This window comes from Oryza sativa, chromosome 5 (genome assembly GCF_034140825.1).
Source record: "Oryza sativa Japonica Group chromosome 5, ASM3414082v1".
NCBI lineage: Eukaryota > Viridiplantae > Streptophyta > Magnoliopsida > Poales > Poaceae > Oryza > Oryza sativa.
Genome location: NC_089039.1, coordinates 4,487,701 through 4,495,411, shown reverse-complemented (window position 1 = coordinate 4,495,411; position 7,711 = coordinate 4,487,701). Strand labels below are relative to the sequence as shown.

The following is a 7,711-nucleotide window of genomic DNA, read 5'->3' as shown; positions in this document are numbered from 1 at the left end:
TCGGTCTTCACTGGCACTCGCCCAGCCTGAGACTCCGATGCTATGGCGTGGAGCTTGGGTCCATCCGGGTGCATCCCCAGTTGGTTCCCAACCTGCCTCATACATCTGCACGGGTGTTGAGAATGATGAACTTTCTCGTTCATTTCTTGTCATGTTGCGCTTCTCCCTATATGCTCCACCTGCACGAGATTCTTCTATGGTCTGCAGGGGTATGGTTAGTTCACGGCAGTTGTACAAATGATACCTCGCATTTGGCAACGGGATGCAGGGATTTGACTTTCGAAGAAGGGGATTATGTGTACCTACGGGTTACGCCGCTGCGGGGAGTTCATCGTTTTCAGACCAAAGGGAAATTAGCACCGCGATTTGTGGGACCTTATAAGATTGTGAGTCGGAGAGGTGAAGTAGCTTATCAACTAGAGTTGCCTCCGTCAATGGCGGGAATACATGACGTGTTCCATGTGTCGCAGTTGAAGAAATGTTTGCGTGTACCTACGGAGGAAGCAGATCCTGAGCATATAGAGCTTCAAGAAGATTTAACTTATGTTGAGAAGCCAGTCCAGATTCTGGAGGTAAATGAGAGAAACACCAGGAATCGCGTCATACGGTTCTGTAAGGTTCAGTGGAGCAATCATTCAGAAGAAGAAGCCACTTGGGAGCGAGAACATGAATTGAAGTCAGCTCATCCTCATCTTTTTGCTAGTTCTTCTGAATCTCGAGGACGAGATTCCGTTTAAGGAGGGTAGGTTTGTCACGCCCTGAAAATCGCCTAATTTAATAATTCATTCTTTAATGCATTTTTAGAAGTTATTTAAAAGCTTACAAGTTAAACTATAATAATCTAGGAAAAAATTCAACATAAAACTGAGTTAGATAAAATTTCATTAAATACTTTGCTTGTTTATCTATTTTCTAGATTTTTCTGGGAATTATTTGAGCAAGGGAAGCATTTTTAATCAACGAAATAGCATTTCACGAATTATTCAAATAAGGAAAAGTTTTAAAACCTTTCTCTAGGCCGTGGGTCATTTTCGGCCCACAAAGCCTCTCTCGGGCTGCCAGCCATGCCAGCCTGCTGCTCCATTCCTTTCTTTTCTTTTCTTTTCCTTTTCCTTTTTCTCTGAAAGTCTACAATGCATCCCTCGGCATTGTTCATCTTCAACCTCAGGCCAGCCGACTGAGCCCGAGCTGCTGCCGCCTCCCCTTTGAATCCGCCTTCATCGGTTGCTCCTAAATTCGATTGGATGAGGGGAATTTATCTACTCGTTGTCCTCTATCTTTTCCCTCAAAAACCGGAGTTTAATTCCTTGTATTTTACCAAAATCAAACTCGTTTAGAGTTTATCTCTCCAACCAAACCATCAGATTTTCCGGCTCAAATCCTCTCGTTTGGAGTCCGATCCCCCTCACCCATGCCTATATAAAGCATCCCCTAGTCGTCTTCTTCTGTTTGCCTCAAGTCTTAGCCGCATCCGTCGCTTGTAGCGCCGTCGCCGCCGTAGCCGCTTCAGCCGCTTTGCGTCGCCGCTGTGGTCGTCGCCGCCGCCTTCCGTCGCCACCGCCGGCTTTGCCAGGTGGAGGAGCATCCCGTCCGCCCCTTCGCCGCTGCTGCATCTCGCCGGAGCGCCGCCGCTGACGTCAAGCCGAGCCGTGCCGCCGCTGGAGCTCGTCGTCGATCGTCGTTCGTCGTAGTTCTTTGCACTGGTGAGTTCACGTCGTTGTCCTCTTCGTGTAGGTGCCTTCGGTTTAGTTGCCCGAGCTCTCTATCGTCGGCGGAGTCGTGGTCCAGAACCATGTCCGGCGATGATGTCATCGTGACATCATAAATCCTTTATTTAAATCGTAATAATTTTCTATATTAGATGAAAATCTGATTAAACTTCAGAAATTCATATTTAAATCATCGTAACTCGGATTCAAGTGGTTCAAGTTGCTAAATTCATCTAAAATCAAGATCTACATGTTAAAAATATCCACATGTACTGTTTTATTGATTTTGTTTATTTGCTTTAGTTTCCGACGTTCCGGAGGAGAGGGTTTACGTCGAGGAAGGTTCAGAAGCGATTGAGGAAGGTCAAGGCAAGTCACACAGATCCCAAACAACCCTTTGAGCATGTTGAACCTGTTTAAAGCTAATGTTTTATTTCAACTTATGCATTATTTTTGAATGTCATCGGGTGGTGAGCCTTTCCCATTTAATTATGGCCAACAATGACTTTATTTTCCTATGGGTAATAAATTGATTAGCTTGGACCTTATATATTGGTTTGGTTCAGCTAAATGCTATATATATAATTTCTTAGCCATGCTTAGAAACATTAGCTCATTAATGGGATGAATCATATTACATTATTATTTATGGTTATATTTAATGGTAGCTCACGATGGTTAATCGTGTTATGATGGTTAATTGATAATTAAAACCTGATTAAAGGTGGGTTGTGAGCATATGGTTTTGATGGTCGTGCTCATGACAATTAAGGACCGGTTCGCGAGCTACTGTTGTGAAACATTTACCGTGCCAACCACAAGCCAGCATGGGCAACGGCTTTACCTTTTGTATAGCATGGTTCATTACGGGGTGCCAGACTGAGAAGCGGCGAGAAGTCCGTGGGGGTCGCTGGGGAGTCCATGCCTCTGGTTGTAGAGGGGGTGATTATGATCCAGGAATGGTGCACTGTGGTGAGTTGTGTTGTGCGAGGGGTATTGTCACAGTTCCTTTCCGAGGTACCGTGGTGGTATTGAGGCGCATGGTGACATGTCGTGGAGCTGTGTCTTGTGGGTACAGTGGTACATCTCTGGCCAGAGTAAAACTATTCGAATAGCCGTGCCCGCGGTTATGGGTGGGTCTAACAATGTTTTTCGTGATTAGTCTCACACTACTCATTATTGGTGATAACCTGTGATAATTAAATTGACTCCTGGTTTGGAATGGTATATTCCTGGTATGGAGGTTTGATTTGTACAACCGGGGTTGGTTGTTCAGATGAGGTTGGGCCTATGCAACACGGGTGTGTTGTATAGTGTTTATTTAATATTGCTTAATTGCTCAACTGTTTTACTATTCTCTCAAATGTTTATTAAATGATGTTTATGCAAATGAGCTATATTATGCCATCCTTTGTTATCCTGTGCACTTGCATATTTGCTGTGTGGCTTGTTAAGTATGTCATATGCTCATTCTTGAAATATTCATTCATCAGAGGAGTACTTCAGTGAAGGTGATGATCAGGAGGATTAGGCTTTGTTTGGGTCAAGTTGCTTGTGGAGTGGAGTCGCCATAGCTGTTTAGTCTTTTGTTTATTTTTCCGTTGCGTAGAAAGTTATTCTTTTGAGAGGAACTATCCACCTCTGTAATAATTTATCCTTTTGCGAATAACAATTAGCTGTTTGATAGTGTTCTATTATCAATTCGTTATTGTGTGCCTCGGCTGATTCTTGGATGAGGATTTAACACACATGTAAGCGTTTGGAATTTTGGATAGAAATTCCGGGCGTGACAGTGGGTATGGCAAGGGTTTGCTCCGACCTTTGACGGCATCGGAGAAGGAGGGGGCAGCGGAATCCCGTAACCCTCCACCTATGAAGGTGAAGCGTCACTTGACGCCCCCTCCAATTGTAAGGGCGGCCGGCCAATACCAAGATGATGAAGTAAAGTCGTCGGAGCCCTCGGTCCATAAGCTCGCCGTTCAAGTAAAGAAACTCCGCAAGGAGAACATAGAGCTTAGGGATCGCAACGCGGAACTAGGGGTAGAACTTGCTAAACTTAGGAATAATGTTGATACCCTTAGTCGCGGTTTGTGCGCTAAAATCAAGCGTGCATTTGTAGAAATGGGAAAGGAGAATAAATATTATACTAATTAGATGTCTCCTCTCCCATGAAAAAAGTAGTAGGTGCTTGGTTTTTATTTTTCCAATCATGTAAGCACTTGCTATGAATAATGTGGCTCATTGGTGTTAACCCCAATGTTTGCCAAAGTTTGTTTTGTTTTATGTTTAATAAAGTTTAGGTTTTGAATAAGTGTGGGGGAGATATCCCAGATTCTGACATGCACATACTCTGAAAATTGATGAAATTTCTGAACACCTGGAAGCACTGAACTCTGCAGAAAGTTGCAGAGGGAATGGGCACCAGAGTGGTATGGTTGTGAATGATTCATATGCTTGATACATATCTTGAAGAAATTCATTCTACACTGACCTTTACTCGGGGACGAACCAGTGTTGGCCCCAATCCCTCTCAATTTTCACAGGTAAGCTGTAAGCACGTCCATTAACTGTATATCTCCACCATTGTATAATACTAGAGCTGAAAATCCAGAAAACAATTGGTTCAAGCATAAGTAAAAGATAAAATTTCCAACTAATGAAATTCTTCATATGGTTGATCTTGTATATTCATTATTCTCAGCTGAACTTGTGCTTGTGAACAACCATCCATGTTTTGGGAACCTTATGCATCTAAGTAATTGCTTTATGTGAGATGATTAAAGATGAAATGAATTCTTGCAACTCTTGTTATGACTCTTGGGAATTTGTTTTCAAATACCTCCAATTGACTTCATTTTATACCTACCAAGGCCATATGCAAATATATCTTTCATAGATCTTATGCATACGACTGCTTGACATTATATTGAGCTTTGTCAAATTTATGTGACTCGTGTTAGATATCTTTCATATTACCATGATCAAGGGGTCATTTCCATTTCCATTTTCACATGTATAATTAAGCCAAACTTCTACACTAGAAGTTGGCTTTCCACAAAAATTTCCTATTTAAATAAACTCCTACATTGGACTATGCTTTCTTCTCCTAGACAAGTTCTTGGGAAAGAGAAAATGAGAAAAGGAGGGAAAGGCATGGCTATAAAAAAAAGGGGGGATAAAGCTTGCTCTCAAAATATTGAGCATGATGAAAATCAAAATGCGTATAGCCATGCCCCTTCCATATTCATGCCAAGAAAACAAAATGGAGAGAAAATATAGGAAAAAGAGATAATCATTTCTTTATTCCACCATTCCACAAAATATTTCATTTTTTCCATTTTCTACCACAAATAAAGACCCTTGATCTAGGAGTATGACTGATGATCTTCTTGAGTCTGTATTTTTGGCTTTGCAATATATCTTATGCAATTATGTCACAATTTATCCTTACCAAACTCCACATATCAGCCTTAGAATATGGATAAATTCTGGCACACTTTGCCTTGGTGAGGATCCAAAAAGAAAATATACATCTTTGAGAGATAATACTAGTGGTACCATGAGTAGAGTGTCCACTAGTTGGGGTTTTGTTTATTCTAGGGTGAACAAGGAAATAATAACAATAACAATAATAAGGTCATAACAAAGGTAAATAGGCATGGCTAGATAAAACAGTGATAACGCGGGAATTTAAATAAAGCGATAATGCAATAATTTAAATCAAAATAATTTTATAAACTGGGATTCAATATGTTCAAGGATGATGTGACTTGCCTTGCTCGCTTTCCCAAACGTCGGCTTCAACCTCCACGAAGAGTGGAACTTCCGAAGCTGCAGCGTCTACACGACCAATGGAAAATAAAAGGGCTTCTACTCTAATAAACTCCATATAACAAGCAGGAATAAAGCATAAAAATGGGTTCTTGACTTCTTAAGGAAAAATTAGAGACTTGAATGGTCCAATTCCGAGTTCAAATGACCAAGTTATGGCCATTTGAAGTTTATATGCTCTTTAAATGAATATTTGCGAATTTCTTCATTTAAAATTTAATTTAAAGAGGGTTTATTGAGTCAGCCGAGGGGAGGGGGTGCACGGACCGGGTCCACGGGAGTGGGGCCCACGCGGCAGCCTCACGGTCCACGGTGGACCGGCGCACCCGGGCTCGCACCGGCCGGCGTCGTGGGCCCCACGCGTCAGCCGCACCCGAGGGCGCGGGCGGCTGACAGCCGGGCCCCACGCGGTGGCAACTCGGCGCGCCCAAAGGTGGCCACTCGGCGCGGCCGGCGGGAGGCGGCGCCCGCGCCCCTATGGTCGCCGGCGGCAGCCATAGGCACGGCGGAGCGGCAGCCGAGAGAGGGGAAGGGAAGGGGGAAAAGAGGCGGCGGTCCACGGCTCACCCTAGGTCGACGGCGACGACGAAAAAGGCGGCCGGAGCGGAGGAAGGCGGCAGCGCGGCTCGAGTCGACAGGGACGGCGGCGCTCCGGTGGTCGGCGACCGAAATGGAGAGGTGGACGAGGTCGGCGAGGATGTGGCGAAGCCGAAGGAGGCGGCGCCGAGGTGGGAGGCGGTTCGGGGCGGCGACGGCGGCGGACCGAAGCTCGGCGGCGACGGCGGAGAGAGAGAGCGACGTCGCGAGCTCGAATCCGGCGAGGAGGAAGGGCGGCGAGAGGCGGAAACGGACGGAGGAGGTGCGGGGAGGGTTTAAATAGGGTTGGAAGGGGGAGAGAGCGGCCGGGGAGGAAGGAAACCGGCGCGGGAGGTCGGCCGCCATCAATGGCGCCGGCGAGATTTGCGGGGGCAAATCCGCCCGTTTGAACGCGAGAGAGAGAGAGAGGGAAAATTGGGGGGAAAGGGAGAGGGGATCACGGGGAGTGATTCCCCCCCACTTTATTGCACGCGGGGACGGCGGGAGGCGGCGGGATTCGCGGCGGCGGCGGCGCTAGGGCACGGGGGAGGCGGCGGGAGCGGCGGGAGGAAGGAGATGACGGGTGGGCCCCACCCATCAGCGAGGGTGGCGGGCGGGCCCGCCCGTCAGCAGCGCGCGCGCGGGGAGAGGCCAAGTGGGCCGCGGGGAGAGGAGAGAGAGAGAGGGGGGGAGGAGAGATGGGCCGGGCCGGCCCAAGGGAGGGAAGGGGGACTTTTAGGGTTTTTCTTTTTATAAAACTTTTTCAACTTTGTTTATTTCTTCTTAATTATTATTTGTGCTCTGAAAATTCCGCTAAAATTTATTTACGCATTTTAGGCTTTTAGGAAATATACAAAAATGCATTTCCTTATTTGACTTTTACTTTGCACATTTTAATTGTTGGAGGCTTTCACACGGATTTTAATTATTCTAGACATAATTTATAGGATGTATTTTAGAGTCGTTTTGGGACGTGACACCCCTTGAGATATAAAAGGAGGGCCTTGCCCACCAAAAAAAGGGGACGAAGTTTAGGAAGCCCAAGCTCAGGGAGAAAAGCTCTCTGGAATTTGGGAAGTCTTGTAATACTGATCCATATTTCTACACACAGGAGTAGGGTATTACGCTTGATAGCGGCCCGAACCTGTATAAATCCCTTGTGTCTCTTTTGTCTCAAAAACCTTGGATCTCACCCGTTGCCCCCGGCCGAACCAAAAAAAGGGGGCCTCACGGTTTCCTGGTGGAGGAGATCACCCATCGACACTCGTGGTTATAGAGTTCCCGAATTTATCAAATTTAGTGGTGAGGATAGTAGGACCACATGGGAGCATGTAGGCCAATTCTTAGCGCAATGTGGACAGGCTAGTAGTTCTGATACTTTTAAATTGCGCTTGTTTTCTTTATCTTTGTTTGGTACTGCTTTTACATGGTTTACTTCTTTACCGGCAAATTCTATTCATACTTGGGCTCAATTAGAACAAAGATTTCATGATTATTTCTATACTGGTGAAACTGAGCTTAGATTGTCTGATTTAACATCGGTTAAGGAAAAGTATAATGAATCTGTCATAGATTATGTTAAGAGATTTAGGGAT

At 45.3% G+C, this 7,711-nt stretch overlaps 1 long non-coding RNA gene across 1 annotated transcript; it reads left to right on the top strand.

Annotated features, from left to right (window-relative positions):
* Positions 1-1,122: 1,122 nt before the first annotated feature.
* LOC136356446 (uncharacterized) lies at positions 1,123-3,410 on the top strand. Its single transcript, XR_010741263.1, has 3 exons — positions 1,123-1,703; positions 2,013-2,078; positions 3,203-3,410. It is a non-coding gene; the product is annotated as an uncharacterized lncRNA (long non-coding RNA).
* The last annotated feature ends 4,301 nt before the right edge of the window (positions 3,411-7,711 follow it).